Source organism: Erpetoichthys calabaricus, chromosome 1 (assembly GCF_900747795.2).
Source record: "Erpetoichthys calabaricus chromosome 1, fErpCal1.3, whole genome shotgun sequence".
NCBI lineage: Eukaryota > Metazoa > Chordata > Cladistia > Polypteriformes > Polypteridae > Erpetoichthys > Erpetoichthys calabaricus.
Genome location: NC_041394.2, coordinates 91,632,326 through 91,647,919, shown reverse-complemented (window position 1 = coordinate 91,647,919; position 15,594 = coordinate 91,632,326).

The following is a 15,594-nucleotide window of genomic DNA, read 5'->3' as shown; positions in this document are numbered from 1 at the left end:
TTTCTGCATTTTTTGTGTGTTAATAATTTTTTTCTTGGTTCATTATTGCTGTGGCAGCTGTTTTGAATGGAGATTTATTCAGCTAATGAAGTGAGTAACTGGTCATCCAAAAGAAGTTTGTCTGTTGCAGAAGAACTATGCGCAGCTGCATGTCTGTGAGCAAGGTGTTTATTGCATTTTGATTGCCAAAATATTCAGTGTATTGTCACATTTTTTTATGAAATTGTCTTTCCAAAGTAAAAAGCCAATTCACTGGAGATTCTTTGCACAAAAATAAAATTTTGCATCAAAAAAAATCTGAGCACATTGTTAAATTTTGCATACTTTGTATAGGAAAATAGAACAATACAAGTATACCAACTTTATCAGAAAACAACAAATGAGTTTGTCTGTGGTCCCTGAAACGCTGAACTGGACCATAGATGGATCTTCCACCAATAATACAAACTGACAGCAAAGTGTTATTTTAAAATAACAACTCATGTCTGCTTATCTACTGGTATATTAAAATATATATCCTATATCCTGTCTTATGGCAGTAATATTAAAGAACAAATATCCACAAATGATATTCATTTATTTTTGAGATGAAATAAGAGGCTCACTCCTGGAATATGATTTCAAAGCATAAAACAGGACCAAATGTCACAAGGTCAGCATTTCATTGAGTTTGATGAGCTCAAGCTTTATAAATTTGCTTGTCCATTACTATTCGTTCATGATGCATTCTCAGACTCCGTTATGATAGTGACATCTTTATAATGACTTGACCATCAGCTAACATTGTAACTTTTTGCCCTCAAATGACTTGAAAATGCTGATAGTTTTAAAGTACACAATTCAGCTACATTTTAAACAAGTACTGTAACTGGGCATCTACTATTTGAAGTCCTTTGTGAATGAAACCTGCTTAGAAAAATCTCAATACATCGATTTTCTTAGCCTATTCATTACATTAAAGGAGTTGCAGAAGCTATTTTAGTAGCATAACATTAATGCAAGATCGAACTGAGCACTTCAAGCACAGTTTCGTGCCAATAATTAAACAAAAATGAAAATTAGTGTACCCAGGAAAACTAAATGTGTTGGTAGTCAGCTTGGAAAGGTGGACCTACTAGTGTTGCAGCATGTGTTTGTCTTTATAGCCAGTCTGATAAATAAAATGAGCGCACGCAATGTTTAAAAGGACAGGGAGGTTAGAGCTTGTGCTGATAGCGTGTTGCCGCACGTCTTCTCCCCCCACAAACACCAAACCACCTGGATCGGGACCAGAGTGCAGCAGGTGACACGTGTGAGGTTTTTTTTACGGTGGCTGGAGTGCCAATCCTGCCACCAACCTACCAGTTTTCCCTGTAATTCCCTATAATTGCTTGGTATCAGGAGTGGATTCATTTAAAGTGCTCATAATTAGAATTATTTATGAACACTCTGAAGTCATTTCAGCATTTTGGTTTTGTCTGGTACCTCCTGACTCACATATGATATACTGTTCAACTCATTTTGATGTTCAGTTATGCAAGACATTCAGATTTTTGGGTTCACCCATATTTTTGACCATCTAGACCCAAAAAACTCAATAGGACATCATTTTATAACCTTATTTTCTGCACGAAATCACTACCTTTATGATAAAGAGTGAACCAATGGGATTCTTTAGCAAAAATGATCAGCAGGACTGAATTTGTGCATGCCACATCAACCAACCCCAGGAACTCAACCCCTAATGGAATACGAGGGATCAAAGTTGCTTCTTTCTACAAAACACATTTTATGCTATTACAGGATGATGAATATGAAAATATTTTCAATATGTGACTCCATACAGGTGGTCCTAACCCTATAAGAACCACTCCCAGAAGGTTACAATTGACAACTTTCAAACATAAACATGTGGGCTATATTGGACTATTTCAAGGTCAGTGATTACAAATTCATTATTTTTAATTTTTGATCATTTACTAGGGATCTGGCCCTCTAAGGATCTCTACCAGAGGGTGAAAAATGACAACTTTCAGTTACAATCAAGAATATTTAGACTTTTAACATTTAAATTAAGACACACATTTTAGTATTTCTTAATATACATATATTAATATTTGAAATATTTCATTCAACTATTCTTGTTTATTATGTATTTCTACCTCATGAAGCAAATCATTTCTTATAAACACACTGAATTAAGCCAGCTTCAGTTTTTTATTTTTGGTTGTGAGATTGTACAAGTAAAGTAAATGATCATTTTGTTGTTGATTGAGCAGTACTGTAAAGTTTTCAAAAACAATGTCTTGCCATCATTTCTATAAATAAGCCAGTTTCATTTTGATGGTGATTATTTATTGTCTACTTAGATATTTATTGGTTAATTAATAAAATGTCTTACACAAATGGACACAACTCAATAATTGATGGATTCTTGTGTAAAACCTTAACTTGAAATAATGCTCAAAGTTCATAGATAAATCCTCATGTGGTAATAGTAGGGAAATAAACAAAAATTAATGTAAAAGTATAAAAGTCCAAAGAAATACTCAAGCTGATCTTAGACACACAAATGAAAGGTTATTTACTCATTTACTGATTTAAATATATAGTTTTACATGTAAATTTGAGATGATTTTAGGTGATGTTCAAAATGACATTTATTTTGATGTGGACTTGTAGAGTAAATGTTAAACAGAGAAAATCATGAATGCGTAGGTAAGGCAATGTTGTGTTAGGGTCCTAGGGTTAGTGTCCCTTATCCCCCCTTTGTACTCTTTATTATGTAGACTTTGACAAAATGTCCCCAGATTCCTAGTATTTGATGTCGCATTACCTTTAATATCTATGACCTCAGGCAACAAGATAAGAATACCACCGTAGTTACTCATCTTTTTATATATTATAGATAACCAGTAACGGCGGACTGCACCATAACATACAGTGAATACACTTGACTTGAGCATTCCTAGTTTTCGCGCTCTTTCTCTGTACGTTTATCATTCATTTGCTCAGCGGTTGATGCGCTTGCTGCTTCCTGAGCAGCTCTTCTTTTCTCCACCCTAGTGGCCCACTTCTTCTCTTCTTTCATCGGCATCTTTTCGTGTTAAAACTGATTAAGTGTTTGTGTTGCAATTACTTAGGCCGTTTTTCTTAATTTTTCACTTAAGCTGGCACTTAACCCTTCAATCTGCCTCAAAAGTGATTTAAGATATGAAAAGGTAGGGAAAGTGATGGCAAAGGTGGTAGGGATGAGAATGGTGCCCGTATGCAAGTGCTTCACGGCCGCCCTGCTGGGCGTTGCCAAGAGTTGATTCTACATAAAATAAAAATAAAAAGAGGAATAACCTTGCAGGTCAAACATCACCCTGAAAGTGGATAGTAGACGTCACGTAGTACAGTAATCCCTCGTCCATCGCGGGGGTTGCGTTCCAGAGCCACCCGCGAAATAAGAAAATCCGCGAAGTACAAACCATATGTTTATATGGTTATTTTTATATTGTCATGCTTGGGTCACAGATTTGCGCAGAAACACAGGAGGTTGTAGAGAGACAGGAACGTTATTCAAACACTGCAAACAAACATTTGTCTCTTTTTCAAAAGTTTAAACTGTGCTCCATGACAAGACAGAGATGACAGTTCAGTCTCACAATTAAAAGAATGCAAACATATCTTCCTCTTCAAAGGAGTGCTTGTCAGGAACACAGAATGTCACATAGATAGAGAAAAGCAAACAAATCAATAGGGCTGTTTGGCTTGTAAGTATGCGAAGCACCGCGGCACAAAGCTGTTGAAGGCGGCAGCTCACACCCCCTCCGTCAGGAGCAGAGAGAGAGAGAGAGAGAGAGAGAGAGAGAGAGTTAGAGAGAGATAGAGAGAGACAGATAAAAAAATCAATACGTGCCCTTTGAGCTTTTAAGTATGCTAAGCACCGTGCAGCATACTTAAAAGCTGCACACAGAAGGTAGCAACGTGAAGATAATCTTTCAGCATTTTTAGACGAGCGTCCGTATCGTCTAGGTGTGCGAACAGCCCCCCTGCTCACACCCCCTACGTCAGGATCAGACAGAGAGAGAGAGAGAAAGAAAAGTAAGTTGGGTAGCTTCTCAGCCATCTGCCAATAGCGTCCCTTGTATGAAATCAACTGGGCAAACCAACTGAGGAAGCATGTACCAGAAATTAAAAGACCCATTGTCCGCAGAAACCCGCGAAGCAGCAAAAAATCCGCGATATATATTTAAATATGCTTACATATAAAATCCGCGATGGAGTGAAGCCGCGAAAGGCGAAGCGCGATATAGCGAGGGATTACTGTATATGTTTACCAAATTTCAGGTCAATAGGTCAAACGGTTTGCGAGCTACGGGTGATTTAAAATCCTGGACAGACAAACGAACAGCCACGGTAGTGTATTATAATAACAACAACATTTATTTATATTGCACATTTTCATACAAGCAATGTAGCTCAAAGTGCTTTACAGGATGAAAAAAGACAAAATAAATAATTAAAATTAGGGAATACTAATTAACATAGAATAAAAGTAAGGTCCGATGGCCAGGAAAGACAGAAAAAACAAAAAAATCTCCAGATGACTGGAGAAAAAAATAAAATCTGCAGGGGTTCCAGGCCATGAGACCACCCAGCCCCCTCTAGGCATTCTACCTAACATAAATGATGTCAATCAGTCCTCATGGTATTCAGGGGTCACATGGAAGAACTTGATGATGATGGTCATGTGGACTCCTGGCCTTTAATCCATCAATGTAGGGACAGCACGGTGCTTTGATCAGGTGGTGGTGGCGCAGATCACCACCACAGAAAACCAGAAAAAGAACAGCAGAGAGAATAGGGGTTAGTACGGATTACGAAGCCACCATGAATGATAATTGATTGAACATGCAGAGCATCAAACTAAGATGAAGTTATGAGAATGCCATGTTAAAGTAATGTGTTTTCAGCAGTTTTGTAAAGTGCTCCACTGTATTAGCCTGGCAAATTCCTATTGGCAAACTATTCCAGATTTTAGGTACATAACAGCAGAAGCTGCCTCACCACTTCTTTTAAGTTTTGCTCTTGGAATTCTAAGGACACTTATTTGAAGATCTAAGGTTACGATTTGGAGTGTAAGGTGAGAGGCATTCTGAAATATAGGATGGAGTGAGATTATTTAAGGCTTTATAAACCATAAGCAGAATTTTAAAGTCAATCCTGAATGACACAGGCAACCAGTGTAGTGACATCAAAACTGGAGAAATGTGCTCGGATTTTCTTTTCCTATTTCAGATTCTAGCTGCTGCATTCTGCACTAGTTGCAATCGATTGATGTCTTTTTTGGGTAGTCCTGAGAGGAGTGCATTACAGTAATGTAGTCGACTGAAAACAAAAGCGTGAACTAATTTCTCAGCATCTTGCAATGTTATAAGAGGTCAAACTTGCTGTCCTAGTAATCTGATTAATATGTGATTTAAAATTCAGGTCAGAGTCAATAGTTACCCCCAAATTCTTTCACTCCGTCTTGACTTTTAATCCTAATGCATCAAGTTTATTTCTAATACCCTCATTATATCAATTTTTGCCAATCACTAAAATTTCTGTTTTCTCTTTATTTAGTTTGAGAAAATTACTATTCATCCATTCAGAAACACAAGTAAGACATTGTGTCAGTGAAACAAGAGAGTCAGGATCATCAGGTGCTATTGATAAATACAGCTGCATGTCATCAGCATAGCTGTGGTAGCTCACGTTGTGCCCTGAGATAATCTGACCTAACGAAAGCATGTACTGTAGATTGAGAAGAGCAGCGGACCCAGGATAGAGCCTTGTGGAACACCATATAGGATATCATGTGTCTTTGAGTTGTAATTACCACAACTAATGAAGAATTTTCTCCCTGCCAGGTAGGATTCAAACCAATTTAAGACACTGCCAGAGAGGCCCACCCATTGACTAAGGCGATTTCTAAGAATGTTGTGATCAATGGTGTCAAATGCGGCATTCAGATCTAGGAGGATGAGAACAGATAAATGGCCTCTGACTGCATTTACCTGCAAGTCATTTACTACTTTAACAAGCGCAGTTTCTGTGCTGTGATTTGTTATAAAACCTGACTGAAATTTATCAAGAATAGCATGTTTATTGAGGTGGTTATTTAACTGCCTTCTCTAGAATTTTACTTAAGAAAGGCAGGTTAGAGATGGGTCTAAAACTTTCAAGAGCAGAGGGGTCAAGATTATTTTTCTTGAGTAGGGGTTTAACTACAGCAGTCTTAAGGCAGTCTGGGAAGACCCCCGTATCTAATAACGAGTTGACTATGTCAAGAATATTATCAATTAGCACAGCTGATACTTCTTTGAAAAAACTTGTTGGTATTGGGTCAAGGGCGCAGGTGGAGGGTCTCAGTTGAGAAATTATTTTATATAAATCAGGCAAATCTATCCTAGTGAAAGAATTTAATTTGTTTATAACGGAATACTGGGGTTTAAGAGGATCAGTATTGGGAAGATGTACTATATTATTTGTAATATCATTAATTTTTTGATTAAAAAATACAGTTATATATAAAGATATGCCCAAAATATAAGGTAGTAGAGTACAATGAGTGTTGATTAAAATAGTACTTCAGGTGGCTCACTGATTAGTCATTGGCCTGGCCTGGTGAGGCATAGCCCCTGATCCAGCACGGCCTTTGAGAGGAGTGAATGATGACTTAGCCTCCTCCGTGAATGGAAGATGTGACAGAGAGAGAGACAAATAAGACCAAACTTAAGCCAATCCTTTGGTTTCCTGCTACATGTCAAGGACCAATGGAATGTCATGGCACAGAGTGACTCTCCTGATTCAGCCACCAGTCCTGTTCCGCTACAATGCTGTTCTCCAATAACCAATAGGATAAGCCGACTCCATATTAGTTCTTGTTTCAGCATGACCCCACTCCGTCTCCAGCCAGATTTCTCCTTCATCTCAGTCTAGATGGCCAGTTTCAAAGGTTTATTTGTCCTAGGAGAATGGTTCATAGAAAGTCCTTATAAAAACAGTCTATGGACAAAGGTTTTGGGATGCCTCAGAATTACACCAACCCTTTGCAGCTATGACAGCTTCTGCTCTTCTTGGAAGGCTTTCCACAAGATTCTGGAGTGTTTCTGTGAGAATTTCTGCCCATTCCTTCTGTAGAGCATTTATGAGGTCAGGCACTGATGTTGGATGAGAAGTTCTGGCTCACAATCTCCGTTCCAGTTCATCCCAAAGGTGTTTGTTGAGGTCAGGGGTCAGTGTGGGTCAGTCATGTTCTTCCACAGCGAACTCATCCAACCATGTCTTTATGCACCTTGCTCAGTGCACTGGGGCACAGTCATGCTGGAATAGAAAAGGACCTTCCCCAAACAGTTTCCGCAAAGTTGAAAACATAATGTTGTCCAAAATGTCTTGGTGTGGTGAAGATTGCCCTTCACTGGAAGTAAGAGGCCTAGCCCAAACCCTGAAAAACGGCCCCACACCATTAACCCTCCTCCTCCAAACTTCACAGTTGGCACAATGCAGTCAGGCAGGCAGGTGACGTTCTCCTGGCATTCACCAAACAGAGACGCGCGATTCATTACTCCAGTGCTCCACAGTCTGGTGGCCGTGTGCTTTACACCACTTCATCAAAAGTGGAGCCTTTCCCTCATATCTGAACTCGGCCGGATTTCACTTGAATGGCCTGTGAAGTTAAAACTGTGAGTGGGACAGTTTGGAGAAACTAATGCTTCCCCCAATCTCCGAGTTATAATGTAACCCTGACCTTTCATCTTAGTCAAGAATATAAAATAAAAAAAAATCTAACCTTGTCAGCCAGAAATAGCATATTTGTGGTTGAATTGTATTTGCAATGCACCTTTTACGATGCACCCTTAATATGTTTAGTTTGGTCTTTCATTATTTATTTATTTTATTTATTTATTTATTATTTTGCAGGCCAAGTTACAAGTCACATTTCTCCCAAAAATCCAAACGTAAAGTCACAGAAAGTGGGAAGGTGAGTTGTCGCAAGGAGTTTTAAAAACTCCAATGGCATGTGAATGTGGCCTTTGTCTCAGTCTTTCCTGTTGTATTGTTTAAAAGACGAGTTGGTGAATTTCCCTTCAGACTAATGGCTTCTCGCTTCAGAACTAATCTTTTTGAAAGTCTCTTTTTAAAACATTTTTTTTTATTATTACTGGGATAGATTGCAGCTTCCACCAGAAACACTTCAGGATAAACTGGTCTGGAAAGTAATAAATAAATGAAAGGATGTTCATCACATAAGTAATGTTTTGTTAAGTTAACAATGTGTTAATATATTATATTATTGACTCGCCCCTTTCTCCAAAGCGATGAAGGAAAAAAAATGAATAAACATGCTACACATTTCAATGATTTGTAAGAAGGTGCAGAACTAGCAAGCAACAGAGAAGAAAATGTTAAACGAAGCAAATGAAAGTCAGCATGTCACTTTGTGTTAACCCTCCAGACACTCTGAAAGCCTACAACTCAAAATTGGGAAAGGTCCATAAAAAAATGTGAAAAGCTGACGTGTTCTGGTGCCGTAAATTACACGATGTCAGCTAGTAACATTTGCAAATCAAATATGAATTTAGAAGGCCACTGTTAGAATGTTTCGTTTTATTTTGGCACGCAGTACCCTCAAAATCCCCCCTCCCTCCCTTCTGCTGTCCACGGTCCTAACTAAGTTGCAGGATGGCACTCCTGTCGTTCAGTTTAGCCAAATTCTGTTCGAAGAAAAGAATCGGAACAATGAAGTTGTCTTCAATGAAGACATTCCACCCAAAGGTTTTGCGCACCTCAGTCCTACTACAGCGAGTGACTTCTGCCCCCGTGGACAGAAATGTGTTTGTATCGTGATTGCGTGTGGCTGGCTTGCATGATGCTGCTCACAAGTCCAGTGTAGTGAGGCTATTATTACATTTCTGTGTATGCTTGTGATGTCCATATTCTAACTGATAGAATTCTCCACAGTTCATCTACTGCGTATTCTATAGCACCAGACTAACATTTCAGTCTAATTGAGCTCCTTGGTTAACACTGCTATCTCAAACACTGCTTAGATCCAGCATCCTGTGTGAAATTTGCATCTTCTCCCCATTTATGGATTGTCCTCCCACATCCCCAAAAACGTGCAGGTTCGGGTGGCTGCTGACTTCAAATTGGCTCTCATGTGAGTTGCTGCTCCCTACTTTGCGCCCACAGCTGGCAGGATAGACTTTGGATCCCTAGGACCAGTGCTGGAGAAATACTTTGTCACTGTAGCTTTAGAGAAAATTTTAGGTTCACATTTACATTCAAACACTGCAAGCTGCAGTGAGGTGTTCTTATATGTCCACACGCTGTGGTTAACTCAGCTTGTCATGTTTGTTGCTCACATGTCATCTCATGTGATGCCCAGGATCACATGAGATGATGACTCCAAAACAGATTATGAATTATTTGAAAATCCCAAGTAAAATCCAAAGGCCATTCCTTTGACTGTGAAACTAGAAGTGCTAAAGTCTTTAGGTCAGGTTTAAACTTCATGCAACGCATCCTCCAGTGGACGCTCCTGCTACGCAAGTGTTGTACTGTTTATACTTGCATGTGTACTTTACGTATATCGGGAGGAATCCAGCAGGTGGCAGTGTGAGATATTATCACGGTGAGAACATGTTCGGCTTCTCTGTGTTGTGAATTGCTTGGAACACCCATTAAATTCTGATGACACCGTACCGCAATATCTCTGAAAAGGATGTTTAATGATTCAATCCAGGGATGTGTCCATTCCAGCAAACATTGGGCACGAGGCTGAAACAATCCCTGGATGGGCATCATCTCATCGTAAGGTGAATACAAGCACTCACATACACTGGCGTCATTTTAGTGTCACCAAATCTGCATATCTTTGGAAGGAAGCTGGAGCACACTGAGGAAACCCAGCGGGAAACTCCATGTAAACTCCAGACAGAGAATACCAGCGACGTGACTCCCTGCGAGACAGCAGCGCTAACGCTCCACCACTGTGTCACCCCCATGTGTGTAATCATTAACAGTGTTCATTATTTAAACAAAATTAATGATTTATCTGTAAAATGTAACATACAGTCATATGAAAAAGTTTGGGAACCCCTCTCAGCCTCCATAATAATTGACTCTACTTTCAACAAAAAAGATAACAGTGGTATGTCTTTCATTTCCTAGGAACATCTGAGTACTGGGATGTTTTCCGAACAAAGATTTTTAGTGAAGCAGTATTTAGTTTTATGAAATTAAATCAAATGTGAAAAACTGGCTGTGCACAAATGTGGGTCCCCTTGTAATTTTGCTGATTTGAATGCATGTAACTGCTCAATACTGATTACTTGCAACACCAAATTGGTTGGATTAGTTTGTTAATCCTTGAACTTCATAGCCACGAGTGTTCAATCATGAAAAAAGGTATTTAAGGTGGTCAATTGCAAGTTGTGCTTACCTTTGACTCTCCTCTGAAGAGTGACATCATGGGATCCTCAAAGTAACTCTCAAAAGATCTGAAAACAAAGATTGTTCAGTCTCATGGTTTAGGGGAAGGCTACAAAAAGCTATCTCAGAGGTTTAAACTGTCAGTTTCAACTGTAAGGAATGGAATCAGGAAATGGAAGGCCACAGGCACAGTTGCTGTTAAACCCAGCAGGTCTGGCAGGCCAAGAAAAATACAGGAGCGACATATGCGCAGGATTGTGAGAATGGTTACTGACAACCCACAGATCACCTCCAAAGACCTGCAAGAACATCTTGCTGCAGATGGTGTATCTGTACATCGTTCTACAATTCAGCGCAATTTGCACAAAGAACATCTGTATGGCAGGGTGATGAGAAAGAAGCCCTTTCTGCACTTGTGCCACAAACAGATTTGCTTGTTGTATGTAAATGCTCATTTAGACAAGCCAGATTCATTTTGGAACAAAGTGCTTTGGACTGATGAGACAAAAATTGAGTTATTTGGTCAGAACAAAAAGCACTTTGCATGGCGGAAGAAGAACACCTGCTACCTACTGTCAAATTTGGTGGAGATTCCATCATGCTGTGGGGCTGTGTGGCTAGTTCAGGGACTGGGGCCCTTGTTAAAGTCAAGGGTCGGATGAATTCAACCCAATATCAACAAATTCTTCAGGATAATGTTCAAGCATCAGTCACAAAGTTGAAATTACGCAGGGGTTGGATATTCCAACAAGACAATGACCCAAAACACAGTTTGAAATCTACAAAGGCATTCATGTAGAGGGAGAAGTACAATGTTCTGGAATGGCCGTCACAGTCCCCTGACTTGAATATCATCGAAATCTATGGGATGATTTGAAGCAGGCTGTCCATGCTTAGCAGCCATTAAATGTAACTGAACTGGAGAGATTTTGGATGGAAGAATGGTCAAAAACACCTCCATCCAGAATCCAGACACTCATCAAAGGCTATAGGAGGACAGCGTCTAGAGGCTGTTATATTTGAAAAGAAAGCTCAACTAAGTATTGATGGAATATCTCTGTTGGGGTGCCCAAATTTATGCACCTGTCTAATTTTGTTATGATGCATATTGCATATTTTCTGTTAATCCAATAAACTTAATGTCACTGCTGAAATACTACTGTTTCCATAAGGCATGTCATATATTAAAAGGAAGTTGCTATTTTAAAAGCTCAGCCAATGATAAACAAAAATCCATAGAATTAAGAGGGGTTCCCAAACTTTTTCATATGACTGTATATACTTTATTGCTTTTCATCATGAAAGTTATATCAAGTATAAATCTAAGGATTCTAAATGTGCAGAGAGTTGGAATGTCATACATCTAATGTGTTCTGTGTGGTGATCTATTGCTGCTTTCCGCTGCTGTCAGGTCCAAGAAGCTTGTAGCGATTAAAAACTGGGATTACATTTACGACGGTCTGCTTTAATGATAAAGTAAACTACAAGGTTAAAGTGGACATTTCGAAATTAAAGCCGAAATTTCCACTTTAATCACAAAATACACCTTTTCACCATGTCCTTAATTTTTTTTCTCTGTGGCTGTACATTATGTTGCTGTTGTGAAGTTACAAAAAAAAGACGGCACAGAAGATGGTATGTGAGACCTTTAAAACGTATCATGTCATTACGATGGGGAATATGCAGCGCTTGAATATAAAAGCACCACGAATGCATCTGTATTTCGGCATTTTGCTTCACCACATCAAACCATTCATCAAACATCGAAGCACACACATCAATCCTGTAGGATCCGCATAGCGGCTTTCTGTCACATATAGATAGCAAACAGAGACTCTGACGTCACATTCTGACTTTTATCACACTGCGCCCCAAGCCCCCAACCCAACTTTTTGCTGGTACTGCCATAGACATATATAGGTAGACGCCGCATTCACTGTGTTGCCCAGTCAACATGATACATCAGCACATCCACCATATTGCGAGTGGCAAAAGTGCCATTTAAACTAATACAGGTGACGTATTAGTATGTTTTCTGATAAAAAAAAACAATAACATTTAAAACAGTATCGTTTACATACAACAGATTTTGGTGAATCGTTGAAATGATACACTCAATAACAGAAATAAACTATTGTATTGTACAGTATACAAATTGGCTTAATAATTTCTGAAAACATTTCACTCATTCCTCTCTCAATCTCACTCTCTCACACACAATGTGGTTCCTTAAATATATACAGGATAGGATCTAAAATCCATGAAACAGAACTATCTTACATAGCTTTTTCCGTGTGTTGCCACTCTGTAATTTGAGAGTATTCAGTCTGGCAATATGGTGCAGCCTTAGTTTGTTGAAGTCAGACACAACTAAAGACATGAGCATGAAATGATGGTTGTCAATTTCAAACTGTGTTTCCTCAATGTGCTCCTTGAGAAAAAACACGTCATCTGAACCAGTCTCAGCGCGAACAAACTGATTGATCAAAGATACACTGACAGCTTGTCCTAATGTCGACTGTCAGATAACACGCTCAGCTACTTTGACCACCTTGACTGGACCCTCAGAAGGAATCATCAAACCTCCTTTGTTTTTTAATGTGATCAAGTTACGGCTTTGATCATATGATGCCGGTACAGCATCTGTTACCAAACTAGAACAGCACACATCACATGGCAGCTTTCTCAAAATCTCGTCTAAGGGCTACCTCCCACTGCTTCCTGAGGTGGATTTCTTTAGGAAACCTTCAAAGTTTGAGAAATGTTAACAGCTAACAACAATCTACATAGCTGAAATGTTGTTTGGAGGCTCACTTGAGCACATGAATGGATAGCTTTGCTAGCTTAGCCTGGCATTGCTAAAGTTAAGATTATAAAACGGGATTTTCTAATGGCCAAATATAACCAAAACAATTGTTCAGCCTTACCTATGAAATGTAATCCCTGTGATCTGGTTTGGAACATACAGCGGTTTGTACAATCCCAAGCAGCACATGCGTGAGGCATCTTTATCCATTACTTCTCTCCACAGCAGTGCCACTCGCAATATGGCGGCGACGTTGACGTACGATGCTGCTGGTCATGAGGCATCTAGTAATTCTACGTCTATGCGTACTGCAACTCGTGCACACGTCACGTTAATTAAAGTATAAACGAGCCCTAAGTAAAGCGCTTTATTAAACATTACTTAATGAAGGGCAATTCCTTATTAGGGTTTATTTTGATGACTGGTGTTATTATTAAACTAATTCTGTCCCTTTGCATGAAGTTTGGTGTGATTTGAACAAAAATGGGGGTGGTTTTGAGGTCAGGAATTTTTTTAAATGCTTTCCAGTTAATTTAATTGTAATTAGGTGTTTGCATTACGAAAACTTACATTATGAAGGGGATTTTATGAACAGATTGGCTGCTTAAAGCAAAAGAGGTCTGTATGCCTCGGCTATTAGCGTCTACCACACTGAATTAGGATACAATCATTGAGATGGCCACGTGCGCTGAATGTTACTGCTTCCCATTGCAGACTGTTGTCTCATACTTTAGTAACCATAATATGAAGTTAGTCTGAATTATTTCAAGTTTCAGCCATCCACCCATTTCCAAACCCACTATACCCTGAGCAGGGCTGCATAGAAGCCAGAGCCCTTCTCAGCAAACACAGGGCACAAGGCACCAGTCCATCACAGGATGGTAAGAACTTTTTTTTTTAATGTAATAGCGTCTCAATCAATGCAAACATTTACTCTGGTTGATTTGCTGGTTTACACCCAGATTACTTATATAAAAGTTTATGATGTTACAGTATATCTGCGGTGGGTTGGCACCCTGCCCAGGATTGGTTCCCTGCCTTGTGCCCTGTGTTGGCTGGGATTGGCTCCAGCAGACCCCCGTGACCCTGTGTTCGGATTCAGCGGGTTGGAAAATGGATGGATGTTACAGTATATTCTGGTTCTTCTTATACTTTTGAGTTGAGCCACCACCCTGGAAATGTCTGTGCATATATAACAACTGTCCATCCTAGTTCTTGACAGGACGTCTGCTGATTTCTTAGTCATCTTTCTGTACATTCTGTTGTTCTGGTTTCCATTTGTGCTGCAAAGGTTTCTGACATTAATCCTTTATACTGTTTCTTTAAGATGAAAGCCAATTTACCCTAAAATTATTCTTCCACTCACCGGCGGCAGGGATTCCTATACAAATGTCAAGCCTGCAGTGTCGCAAACTGGTCTCCATCTAGTGTGGCAATGACAAGCAGTCCTTTTAAACATAGCGAGTCAAGTAAACTGCAAAGGATTAATGCATTATTTTTATTTCTTCAAGTGAGTTATTGTATATCTGTTTACTACACAACTTTAATCTAAAAAGTCTTTATTACTGAGCTACGACCATATACTTAAAGAAAGTGTGAATCCCTCTGTAGAAGGGCGATGGCAGGAATTCAGTACATCTGGATAACTCTTAGAACTGCTTGTTCACACTACAAGCCTCATTGCTCAGTTCTGATTTTTGTTTCCTTACCCAGATCGGGTTTGCCTGTCTTGACGGTTCACATTCATCAGTACAAGAGACCGGGATCAAACCGTAATTTAAACGCATGTGTCCGACGAAACGGTACGCATCCATACGTCACTTTCAATAAAGATCGTGGTATTAAAGCCAACAAAAATGAACGCGCTCGTAGATCGTGTATGCTTCGAATTTTGCTCTGGTGGACGGCGACAGTGCGTACATGATTAAGTCGAGAAGGCGAAAAAAGCCAGACGGCTAACTTTTTGCTGTTTTCGCAGCTACTGCTGCAGCAAAAGATGAGTGGGCACAAGAAAGGTGCCAGCAATGGTGGGACAGTGACAGTTGTCACAGCTGTAGCTCACCTTCATTGTTGTTTTGCCGCGCAGCGTTCAGCCTATGCAGATAAGCAAAAACACATGAATTCCGATCTGATCGTCCTTATTTAAGTCGCATGGCCATGAATCGGATACGTATTCAATCTAGCACCAGATAGGAAAAGCGACTCAAATCTGACTTGAAAAATACTGTAATTCTGGTGTTGTTAGCTATGTGGGGAAACAGATTTGTGTCACATTAAGGCAAAAAGTCGGATTTGAGTCACTTCAGTCTGGTAATGTGAGCGTATAGCCTCAAAGACCGGAA